Source organism: Geotrypetes seraphini, chromosome 5, assembly GCF_902459505.1.
Source record: "Geotrypetes seraphini chromosome 5, aGeoSer1.1, whole genome shotgun sequence".
Classification (NCBI taxonomy): domain Eukaryota; kingdom Metazoa; phylum Chordata; class Amphibia; order Gymnophiona; family Dermophiidae; genus Geotrypetes; species Geotrypetes seraphini.
The window spans coordinates 50,327,532-50,346,651 of NC_047088.1; the positions used below are offsets into that span (position 1 = coordinate 50,327,532).

General features: G+C 40.3%; 1 protein-coding gene across 1 annotated transcript in view; it reads right to left on the reverse strand.

Moving 5' to 3' along the window:
• CYSLTR1 (cysteinyl leukotriene receptor 1) overlaps positions 1 to 18,799 on the reverse strand; it is a 184,540-nt gene extending 165,741 nt beyond the window's left edge. The window contains exon 1 of the mRNA XM_033947119.1: positions 18,709 to 18,799. The gene's annotated coding sequence lies outside the window, so the exon portion shown is untranslated. The remainder of the gene's footprint in view (positions 1 to 18,708) is intronic.
• Between the last annotated feature and the right edge of the window lie 321 nt (positions 18,800 to 19,120).

Consider the following 19,120-nt stretch of genomic DNA (forward strand, 5'->3'; position numbering starts at 1 on the left):
CTTGAGGTGAGGATCTGGTTTAGGCAGTTGTTTAGATAGGGGGGGTGGGCAGAGCCGTTTAATGCTTTGAATAATAGACAGTAGAATTTGAATTGAATTCGTGCTTGCATAGGTAGCCAGTGAGAGTCTAGGAAGGCAGTTGTAATATGATCATATTTTCTCAGGGAGTAGATCAGTCTGAGGGCAGTGTTTTGTATAGTCTGAAGTTGTTTTATCATGATGGCCGGACAAGGTAGATAGAGGGAATTGCAATAGTCCAGTAGACCTAAGACTAGGGATTGGACAATTAGCCTGAATTGTGCTGGGTCGAAGAATTTTCTTATTTTATGTAGATTTCTCATAATTAAAAAAGATTTCTGGGATGTTTTATTGATTTGGGACTGCATTGTGCAGCATCTGTCTATCGTTACTCCTAGGAGTTTGAGTTCGGGTTGTATTGGATATTGATAAGTGTACTGATGAAAGATTTTTCACTTATCTGTTGTTGTTTAATTAGAGGAATATCTCGTTCAATACTTTGGGTTCTGACATTTTGCGGCTGCTGCTTCAGAAAACCTGTACCGTCAAACACTAAGAAAACTTGTTCAAAAACCGGTCTATAAACAGAACACATAAAATATGATCACAATCTGCTACATATTATTTGCAACACTGACTGAAAAAAGTACAGAAACTTATGTTTGAGAAGCTTCAGAAGGTACCTGTTTATAAATAGCCTTCACTCGTAGATGCCAGGCAGAAAGAGACCAACACCGTTTCAATTTAAATGGCTCTGTGACAGAAGTTATGAAAGGTTGGTCAATGTTGAGACCTCCTTGTAATTTTCCAACTATTCTTATTTATATATAGTATCTTTTAACAGACCCTCAGAAATGCCACCAGCCACTCAAATGCATATCATAGTGGTTGGATTTATACATTAATTCCTCACCGGGTCAATAGTTGGATTGACCCGGTGAGGAATTAATGTATAAATCCAACCACTATGATATGCATTTGAGTGGCTGGTGGCATTTCTGAGGGTCTGTTAAAAGATACTATATATAAATAAGAATAGTTGGGAAAATTACAAGGAGGTCTCAACATTGACCAACCTTTCATAATTTCTGTTGATACGTATTTCCCATCTAAATAGACTTTCTTGACTAAATAATTTACATCTGTGACAGAAGTGACATCACCCAAAGAATGCGGGAGCTTGAAAAGATTGAAAATGATGAATGGAGCTATGAACCTACACCATCACAGATTTAATGGCGCAGAAACGCCCACCATTCAACTTCCTTATTGAAACCTTTGGAAGTGGCAGGAAACGTGTCAGAACCCTAAGAATTGAATAAGATATTCCTCAGTATACTTATCTAAGGACAATAATATACTAAACAAGTGCAATGACTGAGAGTCCAGACACAGACATTCCAAGAGCTTGGCTGTGACCCGTTATTTGGTCTGAGATTTAAACCTCTGAGCAGTGTTTAATACCTAGAATTTGGAACCTTGTTTAGCTTTGTGAGAAAGCATCCATTGTGCCAGTTTGTGTGTTCTTTTCTCTCTTTTTTGGAGCCATATGGTAGAAGCAAAACCCGTATATCTCAATCTGTCCTCCTTTTTCTGGAACCATATGGTAACCCTACCACGGTCACCAAGTGTTATCCCTTTAATTGGCAAATGGTGAAACAGCTGCTTTATGTAACTTGATGTTGAATGAGAGCAACAGTGCCAAGTAATAGGCTTTTGGAGATGCAGATCTTCCATAAGAGACAAAACAGCAGAAGAGATTCCTTGCCAAGCACCACCTTTCCTGCACTGATCATCTGGACCTCACAGATTGCCTGTCTTCTATTGCATGTTCATCTCTTCAGGAGACGACTTCAGTATCAGTCATCTGTATATCCCCTGAAGAAGGCAGTCTTTACTGTTGAAACTAGGAACTTAGTTGGGACTTGAGTTTCCATACCATGACCTCTTAATAAAGGAACTGTTGGTAGATTTAGACATCTCATTTGCCTTATTTTTTTCTGATCTCCCATAAGAGCCATAGAACCATATGTTGCTTCTGAGCAACAATGCCAAATAAAGGGTTAAGAAAGCTCAGGTTCTGTACAATCAGTGCTGCCTTTTCATGGATTCTGTGGTTGGTTGCAGGGGACCTGGATACTGTAGGGTGGGTCCTTCAATGATCATCCCACTCCTGGAGAATGGCCTGGTATATGAGTAGCTAAATTTCTCCAATTCTTTATAGTCCATTTTCCTATTTTACCAATGTTGTAATTTCACTGTAAATTTCATAAAGCAGTGGTTCGAGCAAAACAAGGCAAACCTTGAACCTGCACACTGTATCAGAAGCCTCACTGATATAACGGTGGGTACAGAGAAGAACCAGGACATTTCTCCATACAACTCACAATACAAAATCAATGTCTGATTTTGGTGTCATCTCAACAATAAAAAGGAGCAGAAATGACTAAACCAAATGCTGCTCAAAGAAGGGGGTATAAGAACATAAGAACATAAGCAGTGCCTCTGCTGGGTCAGACCAGAGGTCCATCGTGCCCAGCAGTCCGCTCTCGCGGCGGCCCAACAGGTCCAGTACCTGTGCAGTAATCCTCTATCTATACCCCTCTATCCCCTTTTCCAGTAGGTAATTGTCTAATCCTTTCTTAAACCCCATTACTGTACTCTGCCCTATCACGTCCTCTGGAAGCGCATTCCAGGTGTCCACCACACGTTGGGTAAAGAAGAACTTCCTAGCATTCGTTTTGAATCTGTCCCCTTCTATCTTTTCCGAGTGCCCTCTTGTTCTTTTATTTTTTGAAAGTTTGAAGAATCTGTCTCTCTCTACTTTCTCTATGCCCTTTATGATCTTGTAAGTTTCTATCAAATCCCCTCTAAGTCTCCTCTTCTCCAGAGAAAAGAGACCCAATTTCTCCAATCTCTCAGCGTATCTTGTGAAGTAATACAAAACCGTGCAAAAGCTTCTCAGGACTTACCGAACAATCTATCATTTCATAAGAGCATCAGTTCATTTCTACCTCCAAAATGAAATCAAATTAAAATTGCAGCCTCAGAACTTAATTGGGGGCACTTACTTGTATAACTTTGAAAAATAGGCCAGCCACACACGGAAGTATGCAAAATTGCCAATTAAGAACATAAGAACATCCATACTGAGTCAGACTAAAGGTCCTTCAAGCCCAGTATCCGGTCTTCATGGTTGCCATTCCAGGTCATAAGTGCTTGGCAAAAACCCAAATAGCAGCAACATTCCATGCCGCCGATCCAGGGCAAGCATTGGCTTCCCTTATGTCTGTCTCATCATCAGACTATGGACTTTTTCTCCAGGAACTTGTCTAAGCCTTTTTTAAAACCAGCTATGTTAACTACTCTTACAACATCCTCTAGCAACACATTCCAGAGCTTATTAAATTATTAGACACAATTGTTTGTTGATGTCTACATGTTACATTACTTTAGTGACTTTTATTCCGCCATTACCTTGTGGTTCAAGGTGGATTACATAAGAGGTTATCTGGACATTTCCAGATATTGAATGGGTTACTTCGGGGAACTGAAGTGCTTCCTATGGTGTTAGTTTGTTTTGATGGATTTCTTGAATAGCAGGGTTTTTATTTCTTTTCTGAAAGTTTTGTAGTCTGCTGTCATGATCAGTTGATTGGATAGTTGGGGGTCTAGTTTCGCTGCCTGCATGGCTAGTAGGCCATCGTACATTTTTTTGCGTTTGACACCTATGATTGGGGGGTGCATGAATGGTGTCTGGATTCTCCTTTGCCTGGTTGTGGTAGTTCGGATAAGCTGGGCTGTCTCCATTCATGGCTTTATATAGTAGACAGTAAAACCTGAATAGTATTCTTGCTTGTATTGGGAGCCAGTGTGAGTCGGTGATATGGTCGTATTTCTTCAACAAATAGATCAATCTCAGGGCTGTGTTTTGTACTGTTTGTAGTTGTTTTATCATGACTGCGGGGCAGGGGAGATAGAGGATGTTGCAGTAGTTTAGAAGTCCTAGGACTAGGGATTGGACCATGAGCTGGAATTGTTTTCTGTCGAATAATTTTCAGATTTGCCTTAAGTTTCGCATGACCGCGAATGATTTCTGTATTGTTTTGTTGATTTGTGGTTGCATGGTACAGCCTCTGTCTATCATCACTCCCAGAAGTCTTAGGGTGGGTTGAATGGGGTATGTGATTGAGTTTATTACTAAGTTTGTTATGGTTGGGGTTTTGCTTTTTTCGAGAAGTATAAATTTTGTTTTGTCTACATGTAGTGCGGATGTGAAATCCCTATCCTGTGTATTGGGTACTCGGCCAGTATGTTTGAATGTGAAAGAAGAGATTGTTGATTTTATGTTTATGTGTTGTTACGGTTTTATTTTTATGAATGTTTGATATTGGAAACCGCTTAGATATTAGGCGGCATATAAATATTTGAAATAAATAAATAAATACACTTCAGACAAGATAAAAAAATAAACAAAATTCATACACGACTATACCTAGGAACATGTAGCACTGTAAATATTGCAATGATCCCTAGAGCATACAGCAAATGAGAAACTGAACACGCTGAATTACTACAGATCCCTATTCAGACACATGGTCTTGTGGTCACAGATGCAGAACAGAGATAACCCCTCTTCAAATGCAGGCAAAAATTAACTTGAAATCCCAAGGAGCTATACCAGGAAAGCACAATACCAGGAAAGCAGAAAGAAACATGTTTCCTCCTGTAAGTGCAAAATAAAGACAGCAGATATAAATTCTCAAATTGGACATATTCCAAACACTATAATGAAAATAAAATTAATGTTTCAGCTTTTTTTTTTTTTTTTTTAAATCTGATGACTTGGTTTTTCTAATCATGTTGGTCTCAGTCTCTGGTTCTATCTTGACTGTTTCCAGGGCCTCTTGTCTATTTGTTATTTATTTACTCTCCTTCTTTCTTCTTCACTTTTTGTTGTACATCCATATTTAGTACTGATCTTTCACATTCAGCATCCTTCTGTTTTTCTGTCCCTTTCTCAGTTTTAGATTTCCATATATTCCCTTCACTTTATCCATGTGTAGCATATTCTTCTCTCTTCCCTTCCCCTCTTATTCATCCATGTGCAGCATTTCCTCCCACTCTCCTTCCATTTCCCTCCATCCATGTGTCTCTCAATCCATCAGTACTGGTTAAAAGTTGGATCCTCCAGATCTGTGCTTTACCTTCTACATGGGGTCTGCAGAGGATCTGGATTTTACTTACAGTATATGCTGCCCTGGATCCTCTGCTGCTTTGGATATGGGGTTCCAGCTGCCTTAGCTGGATCTTGTATCTAGCCTGGACTCACTGATGCTTTGGTTTGTTCCATCCAGATCCAGTGGCTGCCCAGGAGCATCAGGATTTTTTTTCATTAAAGCTGGATCCAGGGGTTTCATCTGGATCTGACTTTTCAGCAATAAATCCAATTTTAATATTAAGGGGAAAAAAATCACAAGGGTGGACACACGTCCAGGACAGCCACAGGATCAGAGCAGATTGAGGCAAAAGTGGATCTGAAGCAAAGCAGGCCAAGTTGGTGCCCCATGTCTAAGGCAGCAGAGAATTCAGGGCAGTGCATAAGTAAAATACAGATCTTTCCAACCTTGCTAGCACAGAATAAAGGATCTCTTCTCCATTCCAATCTTAATTCATTAGCTCTCATAACATGGTTTCTCTCTCTGACCAATTAGATGCCTTTAACCTCTCCATCGGTTTTAGCCATCAGTGAAGCTTCCAGAAAGCCCTCTACATAATGTTGCTACCATTTCAAATGGACTCGTTTTACCATCTGGTGTAATCAACATTCGTTATGTCCAGAAACAGGTCCTTTGCCATCAATTGTGGAATACCTCCTCCAACTTTCTGACTTTGGTCTAAAAACTCCTTCAGTCACAGTATATCTTAGTGCTATCGGTGCTTTTCATGCACTTCTGACTAAAAGGTCCATTGCAGTACATCCTTTGATTTTCAGATTCATGAAAGGGCTGTTGCACACCAAACCTTCAATCAAACCTCCACCAGTTTCTTGGGATCTTAACATCATACATGCCACACCGATGAAACCACTTTTTGAACAACTGGCATCTTCTTCCCTAGTATCTTACTTGGAAGGTAGTATTCTTAATCTGCATCACATCTACACACCGCGTCAGTGAACTTCGAGCACTCTTATCTTATCTACTCTTATCTGTCCATTTCCTCCCTGACGCGACCAGAAAGCTAAGTTTGCTGTATTATTAATATTGAAACAGTACGCTGAAGTATACCTGCATATTATTATATACTGAAGACAATAGTTATGAACTTTGAATTTGAGTTTGCAAGCACATTTATGCATTTTATCAAATATATAACAACTTCAAAAAAAAAAAAAAAAAGGAACTACTGATAAGACACTGTGGTGTAGCAATTTTGCTATTTTAGTCCAACTGATGTTATCTCTGATGTCCTACAAAAAATTGTGTACTATGATTGAAGAGTTCACATAAGCTAGCTCTATTTAGTTATAATATTTTACGCTTATTTAGAAATACCTTTTAAATTTTGTGCCTTTAGATCTATACTGCAAATTAAATGACAGAAAACCTTTGGGTCTGTACACCCCTACTATGAGCAGAACATAAGCCAAAATGATAAAGACTATCAAAGGAGCTAATTTTATATTAGAAAGAGAAACAAAGAAAAGTAGCATGACTCCTGTAAAACAATTAGCTTGAAGAAAACAGTTCTGAGAAACAAATGCAATTTATCAAGAAACCAGAAGATGGAGCTCCAGGCAAAGCCATAAAGGAAAGCAAATCCCAGCTGCAACAGTATAGGACAATGAAGCTTGTGTCTACTGTTCTCAGCCCAACCTTTTAATACAGACAATGGAACAAGATAAATAGCTCCATCTTCCTTTAACTCTCTGCTGGGAGACTGTCTGGAATAAATATTGCTCTCTTTCATTGTAGCTTGGGCTGAGATGTAGCTTTTCTAAAATGTAAACAGAAACTGAGAAAATAACAGCAGACAAAAGACCATATGGCCCATCTAGTCTGCCCATTCACTATCCCTTCTGAGAGGAACCTGTACCATGTTTTCTTGAATTGAGATACAGATTTTGCCTCTACTCCCTCTTGGGAATGAAGATGGATGAGAAATGCATGTTACTTAGGTGCAGTAGCATGCGGTCAGGGCCTTCAGGGGATTCAGTGAAAGCTCTGACTGTGATTGCCGGCTCTGCAATGCTCCAGCTCCTCCTTACCTTCTGGCTGCTCCTCCCTGTGCCAGCCAATGCAGTCCTGAGCATTGTGCCGACGTCATGCAGTCTGCTAGTGCAGTCTCTGATGTCCTGATGTCAGGGGATTCTCTCCCAGACTCTGAATCCCCTCAGACTTACTGGCTAATCAATCAGAGCCTAGCACAGTATTCAGGCTCCTCCTCCACAGCGTTCTGTCATCCTCTAGCACAGGAGTGTCAGGGATTCAGGGCCAGGACTGAATCCTAAAGGCATTTTGGGGGTTTTGTTTTGTTTTAATTTTATTGGTTAGGTTGGCAGAGCCTCTGAGCCTGTCCAACCAATCAAATTAAAACAACAACAACAAAAAAAAACCCACCTTTGAGATTCATTCCAGGCTCTGAATCCTGTAAGGCAGGACGTGCTCAAGTGCAGTCTGTGCCTGTGGGTTCGGGCATGCAAGTGACTCAAGGCTTCCTATTCCTTCACTGGTCCAAGACTGTTCAGTGCTGCAGCAGGCAGTCCAGGTATATATAATTTTAAAAAATCTGCTCTTGTAGAAAGAAATGCCGTTAAGCTTCTCTTAATTGTCTTTGCTTTTTGTCTTCTGTGGCGTACAGGGATATGTTGGACGAGTGCATTGGCTGGCTATCAGTTTCTCTCTCTCTCTTCGGCTTGATATATTGTGGGGTTCCTGGCTGGGTAGATTTCTCTTGGGTGCCATTTTCAGTTTGCTTCCTTTACTTTGAGTCAATGTTAAATCTCCCACATCTACCATTTGGTGACTGGCTCCTACTGCTGATGGTGACTTAAAGAAACCCATGTTGAGGGATCTGCCCAATGTGCACCCTTTCCAAAACACACAAATGTCCTTAAGAGTTCCTCCATCAGCACCACTTTTATCTCCATGTTACTTTAAGGTGCCTGGGGTAAAAATATTGGGAGTCATACTAGATTCACAATTATCTATGGTAGAACATACGAATCTAGTGGTAAAGAAGTGCTTTTTGGAAATTAAAGACTATCAAAAAATACTTTGATCCTCTTATCTTTTAGACTATGAATGCAGGCACTAGTTTTATCTTGAGAAAACTGAGAATAGTACAGAGTGATATTTGGGTTGAAGAAAAATGACCATATTAGTTCTTACTACCGACTGCTGCATTCGCTCCCGATGGAGGCACGAGTACTACTCAAATTTTCTTGTATCTGTTTTAAGCTGGTTTGGGGATTTGCCCCAAATTACCTTTTATCTCATTTTGTGTTATATAGTCCATCGAGGATAACCAGGAATTCCAATTTATTTGCTTATCTAAAAATTACTGGCTGCAGATACAAGACTTTTTTTTTGGATAGGACCCTTGCATTTCAAGCAAGTAAGCAACAGTCCTGGTGGGGTAATTATATTGGTGGAGTTATGTTGTCTTATGGTGCATTTTGAAAAGTAATTAAGCCAGCGTTGTTTGATAAATTTATTTCCTAAATGAGGATATTACTGTTAATCCAAATTCTATATTGAATATATTAGGAAAACTGTTGCATTTTAATTATCTGACTGATTGTCCAGTCTTCTACTGTGTAAACCGCCTAGGAATTGTTTGATTATGGCGGTATAGAAGAATAAAGTTATGTTATGTTATGTTATGTAAACTGTAATAGTAGCAGTTGCAATTGAAAATTATACTTTGTTACTTAGACAACACTTTTTCTAGTTTTTTATTATTGTTTTTTTAGTTTAATGAATTAGATGAGATTTCAGTGAAAATTTGTGCTCTTAAGTAGTTGTGCGAATAACAAAACAGATCACAGTCTATAGAAATTGAGCTCTTCTTTTTCAGCACCAACCTGGGACAACTTCAACCAATGTACACTGTAAAGTTGAAAATAAATAAAGTTTCTCCTGGCTATAGTCCACTGGGCAACATCTAATGTATATCCACCCTAAACTGAAATGATTATAATCAATTTATAGAGTGGGCTATTTATATTGAACATCTTAGTCCCAGAACATCTGAGAGATTGAGAAATTATGCACCAAAGTATCTCTAAACATCAGAATTACTGATCAGCAGAGTTAGAAACTGACTGAGTGAAACACCACTTGTAAGTGCGCTGTTATTGTGCAGGTCAGGATTATATGCAGCGGCAAAATAAGAACGTGGAAACGGCCGATCCAGGTCACAGTACCTGGCCAAACCCCAAATAGTAGCAGCATTCCATGCTACAGATCCAGGGCAAGGAAAGAGAGACAGGGATGGAGGTGGGACTGATACGGTGACGAGATGCAATGGAGGATAGATGAGGGCTAAAAGGATTTTTGTAAATGACAGATTATGATTAGTCTAAACTTCACTCCCTCTTCCTGTGAGACTCATTGGAATGCTTTTATGCTTCACTTAAATATACTGGTATTTGTCAGCATTTGCTTATTTCTGATGTGAAGAACAAGGGTTACCTTTGAAAGCAAATCAATGATCTATCTAGCCCAGTATTCAATTTCCACAGTGGCCAATCCAGGTCAGAAACACCCGGCAGAAACCCAAGTAGTAGGAACATTCCATGCTAGTAATCACAAGATCAATAGAAGACTCTGCTGCCAATCAGAGGAAATAGAATTGGGTTTCCTCAGGATCTCAGCTCACTGCACTTACTATTAGAAATCTCTTCCACCCTGGGGAAGCCTATATAAGAACATAAGAATAGCCTTACTGGGTCAGACCAATGGCCCATCAAGCCCAGTAGCCCGTTCTCACAGTGGCCAGTCCAGGTCATCAATACCTGGCCAAAAGCCAAGGAGTAGCAATAATCCATACTACCAATCCAGGGCAAGCAGTGGCTTCCCCTCTGTCTTTGTCAATAACAGACTATGGACTTTTCCTCCAGGAACTCGTCCAAACCTTTCTTAAAGCCAACTACGCTATCCGTTCTTACCACAACCTCTGGCTATGCGTTCCAGAGCTTAACTAGTCTCTCTAGTTAAAGTACCATTTAAAGTGTTTATGTGAATTGGTGTAAATGTCTGTTACCCACCCCTGCTCAAGACCAACAGTATCAAAAGTGCTCTAGGTCCGCTGTTTTGTTCTCATACCTAATCATTCTAGGTAGATAATAATTTGGATTGAGGAAACATGAGGACAAGTCTCAAAAGCACTTGAAATGACTATAATAGTGAGGGAATAGTGATCTGAAGTTGGTGTGAGCTACAGAGATGTGATATCATAGCTGGAATAAATGGCATGCATGTCATTAATGTCTGTTCCATTTTGGGGATAATTTTCTAAAGCCTTTTTCACATATGCCTGTACAATGCCACTTATAATAAAGTTATCTCTCACAGAGAAATATGTGTGATGACAAGAGAGTGCATACTTGTATGCATCTTGAGTGCGGGTATTGGAGGTGGATTTGGGGCAGTGCAGAAGCAGAATTACATCTTCCATTTGGTCACACATGTTTTACGTAGTTTCAAGTTTTCAAGTTTTATTAAAATTTTGATGTATCGTAATATCATTAATTCAAAGCAATTTACAATTAAAAACAGGGTCTTAATTATTAACTACAACAGAAACACACGAACATGACGTACTGATACATAAGGTAAATAGGGAGAACTACAATAAGCATAGTAAAGGACACATGAAAGGAAAGTACAAAAGGAGAGTAAAAAAAAATTGAAAGTACAGTGGAACTTCGGTTTGCGAGTAACCCGGTTTGCGAGTGTTTTGCAAGTCGAGCAAAACACTCAGCAAACTTTTGATTTGCAAACCGAGCACTGCCCCGATAAATGAGCACTTTCAGTCTAGGAAGTGCCGCTTCGGGGGATTCCTCTTCTGTCTTCCAGTCAGCCTTCCACGTCGGGTGCCTTCTGCAGATTGGAGGACCTCTGTCTGGGCCTGAGCGGCCGGGTGCCGTCCCGCCTGCGCATTGTGTGCGACACGCACAGCGTCAATCATCGGCGTAGTACGTGGTGTGCGTGGCGTGCGGATGGGGCAGCGCTCGGCTGCGTGGGATCGGGTGGGGGCTCTCCAGCATGCGAGGGGCATCCGAAATGGAGGGCTGGCCAGCGAATGGAGGAGGCATCCTTCTGAAGCGGCACTGCAGGATTCTCTGGCTGCTGGCGGACATTAGAGGCAACCCCCGAAGCAGCACTGTGGGGTTCTTCTTTGGATGATGGATGGAGGAGGCGGACGGAGGAGACGACGCTACAGCACCTGGCACCCAACAGGTACAGACCCCGGGTTCTGATACGAATCGTTGCTGTTGCCACTATTTTCTATGAGGAACTTTGCTTTGATAAACGAGCATTTTGGATTACGAGCATTCTCCTGGAACGGATTATACTCGTAATCCAAGGTACCACTGTACTGATAAAAATTGAAAAGAAAATTAAGAACATTTTTTTTAAATTAAATTTCTCAGAGCCTAAGACAGAAGACATGTGAGTTTATGCAGAGAATGGGATCAAAAGAGACTCCGATGATTAGATCTCAAAAGCATCCTTGTACAACCAGCATTTTAACAGTCCTTTAATGATTTTTCTTCCTTATTAAATGATGGTAAGGAATTCCATATTCTGGGTACTGTACACCTCCACCAGTCCACGATTAATTTTGTAAGCGATATTGCTGAAGACTGTCAGGTAAGACTTGCCTCTTTACGGATGATACCACAATCTGCAATAGAGTGGACACCCCTGATGGTGTGAATAACATGAGGAAGGACCTAGTGAAGCTCGAAGAATGGTTTGAAATTTGTCAGCTAAGATTCAATGGTAAGAAATACAAGGTTATGCATTTGGGCTGCAAAAACCCAAGGGAACATTACAATTTAGGGGTGAAGAACATTTGTGCACAAAAGAGTAGCAGGATTGGGGTGTGATAGTATGGGATGATCTTAAGATGTCTAAACAGGTTGAAAAGGTGATGGTGAAAGCTAGAAGGATGCTAGGACTAGGGAGAGGAATGGTGAGTAGGAAAAAGGAGGTATTGATGCCCCTGTCTCACTTTGGTGAGACCTCATTTAGAATATTGTGTACAATTCTGGAGACCACACCTCAAAAAGGTATACACAGGATGGAGTTGGTCCAGAGGAAGGCTACTAAAATAGCCAGTGGTCTTCATCATAAGATGTATGGGAACAGACTTAAAGATCTCAATATGTATACTTTGGAGGAAAGGCGGAAGAGGGGAGATTAAGATAGAGATGTTTAAATACTTATGTGGCATAAATGTGCATGAGGCAAACCTCTCATTTGAAAGGAAGCTGGTCTGATCATATCGTCTTTCTCTTATCAGGATTTTAGAAAACTATTGAAAACTTATCTGTTTGATAAATTTGTATAATGAATTGATAATTCTACTGCATTTGTGATTTTGATAATGTAACTTGATTTATTATTCGCTGTGATTGTACAGTTTTCTTCTTGTTGTGAACCGCATTGAACTGCGAGGTATTGCAGTTTACAAATAAAGTTATATTATTATATATTTTGGGGGAATTTTTGTACATGGTGAGTCAGTGAAAGTTAGTGCAGCTACATGGCTGCATGATAATTGGTTAGTGAACTGTTAAGACAGGAGCCCTTGACGCATCCAAAATAGATGTCAGTAAGTGCTGCCATCTACCCTCCAACCCAGCCCGCTGATTAACCGTTCCCCTTAACTGTATCTATGACATCCTGTTTGTCTTTGGGAAACAGATGTCATACTGCCTCCTTCCACCAATAAGAGCCAGCCTCATCAGTGATGTCACAATGGCTTGATTGTCCTGTACTCCCCTCTGCCCTCCAACCCAGCCCGCTGATTAACCGTTCCCCTTAACTGTATCTATGACATCCTGTTTGTCTGTCTTGCCTGTTTAGATTGTAAGCTTTTTCGATCAGGGACTGTTTTTTCTTATTCTTTGTGACTCTGTGCAGCACTGCATGTGTCTGGTAGTGCTATAGAAATAATTAATAGTAGCAGTAATATTTTTTTAATCCCTCTGTGCTAAAGGCCATCTCTTGTAATCACAATGTAGTCAAGGAGCTCCTTTTAAAAAAAAACCTAGACAATTGGAGGTATTTAAAACATTTTAAAACAACAAAATGTGAAAAAGCAGGTAATGGGCAGATCTCCTGCATCCATCTGTCTGTCTATAACCTTGTTTCAACTCCTAAATCAGGCAAGATAGTGTTGTGAAGTGCATGCCATCTCAGATATTAGTGATGTCACTGTAGATTGGGGTGAAGAGCAAGCTGTGGAGCAGTTAATGGACTACTGTCATACTCACTAGCTTTTATTGTGCATTACTGATCTAATCTTTATCTACAGTCTTTGGGGAGACCTATTTTCCAGTTAAGTTATGGAGATGATGTAAAAATTGTTATCAACTTGGTTCCAAGCTAAACAGCACAATCAAATACATTTGTGTGTGTGTGTGTGGGGGGGGGGGGGGCTTGCTTTATTGAAAGGTACTTCTGTGTTACTGGGTGCTAACTTGCATTAATGTGTGTTATATTACCACAGGACCCATTTCATGTAATATGACATATTTACTAATAATGCATGTGTTAATAGTATTAGAATCTGCTAATGTAATAATGCACTATTGTAAATCTCATTCTAATTGTTTGAAGGCCATTGAGGTCTGAATACATAATACCTTGGATAAGATTGGTTTTATGTGTTACATGAGCTTCTTGAAACTTGAAGCAATCATGCCAAGTCCTGTTTTCAAGGTTATATTAAAAGACTTACACAAAGTTATCTGCACTATGCCTGTTGTTTGTTCTTCTTGAAACTTGAACATTCCTATTCCGACCATCGATGATTTTGTAGTTGGAATATCTGGTGTAACATGATAAAACATGAGGAAAGGATGGGAAAAGAAATACAATTGATTGATAGAAGAGAAGACAATTATGGTAAAAAACAATAGGAAGGGAAAGAACAATGAACCTCAGAGAAGTTATGGGATTGGAATGAAACTCCTAGTCAGGCTTTCTAATTATTAAAAGCATCTTTAAAAAGAAAGCTTTTTAGTTTGCTCTTAAATTTATCCAAATTGTTTTCTTCCCTTAAGTAAATAGGGAGGGAATTCCATGTTTGAGGAGCTGTAACAGAAAAGATGAAATGCAGCTGTGTGTTAATAATTTTAAGTGAGGGAATAACTAGTAAATGTTGATCATTGGACCTCAGTAGTCTGGTCAATGATTTGTAAATGAAAGCCGGAGTTTTGCATAGCAAATATTTGAAAGTAAGCAGACTTAATTTATACATTATACGGTGCACGACTGAGAGCTTTCTTAGGAAGGGGAGTCACGTGATTGAATTTCTTAGCTTTCATTATAAGTTTGATTGATGCATTTTGGATGATCTGTAAACATCTGATTTCATTTTAATATGTTAAGAGACTTTGGACATAGAAATTTTGAAACTGAACGGATTTGACGAAGTCTGTAGAAAGTTGATTTAACAATGTTACTAATGTGATCATGATAGGTTAGTTTATTGTCGAAGATAACCCCTAAGATCTTAATGCTACTTATCAACTTAACCTTCCATTGTCTCGGGTACAAATTTAGAGACCTTTTTACTAAAACACATTTTAAAAAATGGACAGCACCTTTTAATGGAAGACTTTCCTGCATTTTAAGCCTATATTTAATGTGGTGGCAAAATGAGACTTTTCTTGGATTTGCAAGTCATACACTGATGTTGTCATTACGGAAAGGGATCGGGACTTGTATATTGCCTTTTTGTTGCTTTACAACCACACTCAAAGCAATTTACATAAAGGTACTTCAAGCATTTTCCCTATCCTGTTCTGGTGGGCGCTGGTGGAGGATTAAGTGACTTTCCCATTGTCACAAGGAGCAGCATGGAGTTTAAACCCACAACCTCAGGGTGCTAAGGCTGCAATTCTAACCACTACACCACACTCTCCGCCATAGCACACAGCTACTGCAAATAATTAACATAGGAGCACTTACTGCTATTAGGAGGCATTAATAGATCAATGCTCAAAACTCCTATACTGTAGGGAACAGTGCCCGCCTTATACCGCAGGGGCAATGCAGAAAAACAGCACTCCAATGCTCAAAGCTCATGGCGTTCAAATTATATGAGAAGTGTAACTTCACTAACCAAATGCACATTTCTTTCACGTGCTAATTAATACCAGCCCAGAACAACAAAGCTCTCCCGTTCATGTGCAATGGTAGAGAGAATATGTGCTTGACTATTGAGCGCAGGGGGAACTTATTTGTTCTCATTCCTTTTCACAGTAAAACGCTTTATCCTGCTTGGTGACGGGACTAAATCGCACGAGACAACGGCGCGCCAACAACTGAGCGCAGACAACTGAGCGCAAGGTTGACGGCGCACCGAAGAAAAGCACTATTTTAAAGGGCTCCGACGGGGGGTGTGGGTGGGGAACCCCCCCACTTTACTTAACAGACATTGCGCTGGCGTTGTGGGGAGTTTGGGGGGGTAGAACCACCCACATTATACTTAAAACTGAACTTTTTCCCTAAAAAACAGGCAAAAAGTTTGGTTTCAAGTATAATGAGGGGGGTTACAACCCCCAAACCCCCCACAACGCCAGTGCGATGTCTGTTAAGTAAAATAGGGGGGTTCCCCACCAACACCCCCCGTCGGAACCCTTTAAAATAGTGCTTTTCTTCGGCGCTCCATCAACCTTGCGCTCAGTTGTCTGCGCTCAGTTGTCGGCGCGCCGTTGTCTCGCGCGATTTTGTCTATGAACCATCCTGCTTTTATTATTATTTAAAGCAATATAAGCAGCACTTATGAAGTGAGCTTTTCAAACTGTATGCTGACATGAATTATGGCAAGGTTCATACGTGCCGAGCAAAAGGATCTAATCTAATCTTCTATTTCTGCGTCGCTCATCCCTAGGTAGGGTCAAGGCGACTTATGGAGAGGGGCGAGGAGGGAGAAGGGGGGAGTAGGGGAGGGAGAAGATAGGCTGGATGGGAAGGAGAAGGGAGAGAGGCTGGAGAGGGAAGGAGAGGATACGGGAGATTAAGTGTCGAATAGGTGAGTTTTCAACTATGCCTTTACGTCTGGTTTTGGTTTCGCTCTCACATGCCTTATTTTTATTTGCGATACAAGACAAATCTGCAGTTCTTAATTAGTAGAAGTTTGGCAACAGTCTTCTGAACCCTCATGCTGGCCCGGACCTGGCATAAATTTTCGGCATCAGAAGCCTTCAAATCTCTCTGCATTGCAGCACTGTTTTCTGACCATTGGTAAGGAATACCCAAAGACCTCTTTAACATCCATTTAGCTACATTTAAATACAATTTGTGCTCATCTTTGGCATGCAATGGCCCAAATTCTGTAGCCGGGGCCTAATGTTCGGCACCTATTTTGGAGGCGCCCAACTAGATAGGTGCCTATCTAAATTGAATAACAAGCTCAATTAAGTTTTGCAAACAGCAATAATTGAAACTTAGATGCCTACCAAGAAAGAGCGATTCTGTAACAAAGCGCCTCTAAAAATGTAGGCAACCTTCAAGAAAATAGGCGCTATACATGTTAGGCGTGGGAGTGGCTTTGTGTTAGGCGCCTTGTTACAGAATCGCTGCTCTTAAGAGTGCTTAAGCGCTCCTAACTTTTAGTTGTGCCTAGAGCTGGCCTATTTATTGGACGCCTCCAAAATAGGTGCTGCTCAGCATGATTCACTAAACAGCACCTGATTTTACTTGAATCGCGCTGAACGGTGCCTATTTTGGTGCCTAACTTTTGGGTGCTTCTTATAGAATTTGCCCCATCGTTTCCTAAACTACAGCCTTGAACGTTCTGCGCACAGTGTCAGCAGTAGCCTGGCACTAACCACTTTTAGTGCTAGTGTTAGGTTTTGAGTGTCTCCCTATAAGAGCTTCCACATTAATTCTGCTTCATCCAGTTAGCATGCGCTAATCAGAACGCACTAGCTGAATAATGCTTCCATAACCATTCCCTGCTTAAGAAACGCCCCCTCCCAAAAATATTGAAAAAAAAATCATGTGAGGTTAGCGCACAGAAAAGAGAAAAATACTGCAAAATGCTTTAAAGGTTTTTGCAGTAAGCATTTTATCATGTATTAAGCGTATGTTAGGGCTTAATTTTTTTTTTTTTTTTTATTAAAAAGTCGTCATAGATTGCAATCTCTCAAGGGACAGGGAAATACCTGAATATAACTTACTGTGAGCTACTAATGAAAATGTGTGAGCAAAATCAATGGTACGTAGACTAAACTACGTGAGATAAAGCTGCGCCAACAATGGAGCGCCAACAATCGTGCGCAGGACATCTGTGTGCTGGATTTAAACAGGATTTTAAAGTGCTCCGAGAGGGGGTTTGGGCGGGGGACTCCCCCACTTTATTTAGAACTGTTGGCGTTCCTGTTGTTAGGGGGGGGGAACACCCCATTACAGAGGAAACAGCTTTTTCCCTGTTTTTTAGGGAAAAAGTACAGTTTCCTCTGTAATGGGGGGTTTCCCCTCCACCCACCCACCCCCAATGGGAGCACAAAGAGTTCTAAGTAAAATACTGTTTAAATCCAGCACGCAGACGTCCTGCGCACGATTGTCGGCGCTCCATTGTCTACACGGCTTTGTCTCACGTGGTTTTGACCCATCACCAAATCGATATATACTCTTATTATGCTCTTGTTATAAGGTGGAAGAGACAGCATAGGATTGAGACTTTCAAATATCTCCGTGGCATTAACGTACAGGAGGTGAGCCTTTTCAAAATGAAGGAAAACTCTGGAATGAGAAGGTATAGGGCAAAGTTAAGAGGTCATAGGCTCAGGAGTAATCTAAGGAATACATTTTTACAGGAAGGGTGGTAGATACTTGGAATAGTCTCCCAGTTGAGTTGGTAGAGAAAAAGACTGTGTCTGGATTCAAGAAAGCATGGGACAGACACTTGGGATCTCTTGGGGAGAGGATAAGATAGTGGATGCTGTGGATAGGCAGAATGGATAGGCAATTTGGCCTTCATCTGCCCTCATGTTTCTCTGTTTCTATCCCCCATCCCCCCCCTTTTTTTTTTTTTTTTTTTACAAAACTGCAGATTTTAGTGCCGGTTGTGCTCTGACGCTCATAGGAACTCTATGACTATTGAAGAAGCGCAGAGCATTCAGCGCGCTGGCCAGCGCTAAAAACCTCTGCTGCGCTTTTGTAAAAGTGGGGGTGAGGGTATGTTTATATATACCAGTAGATTAGAAGATCAGTTCCTAACCAGGATGTCTCACTTCTTGTATTTTGAAATTTACCAAGGACCCAAAAAATAAAAATTGAACAGAAATCAAATCATTGTGGGTTTGATTAACCTCTACTACTAGCCTATACAAAGAATTTGCATGAAGTTGAAAACAAAAAGAAAAACCAAGCGCAAAGCTAAAAAGAACAAAATGGGACGTTTAAGAGATGCACAAAAACAGCTTTGTATACTCACATTAGGCATGAGATTCATTAGTAAGCAAGGAAGATAATATTTGAATCTCCTGACATACAATGAAAGGAGATGAGAAGCAGATGTTAGGGGCAGCTGTGTAAAACAAACACTGAACAGTCCTGAAATGAAAAGAGATAATAAGGAATAATATCCCCACAGTAACATGTTTCTAGAAAATGATTCCTTCTTTTTTTTTTTTTTTTTTACATAATTTCTATTTCCACACAAGCTGCCTGTGTGTCCAAACTAAACTGGTAAAAAGAGCAATATTCATGAAATATAAACAACGGCTGCAAGGATAAACAAGTCATGCTTGTTTTGAAATGTTAGTACCGGATTTAGCAGTATTATATCCTTATTCAATAATATGTTTTTATCCACTCAAAATAAAACTACATCACAGTCAAATGCA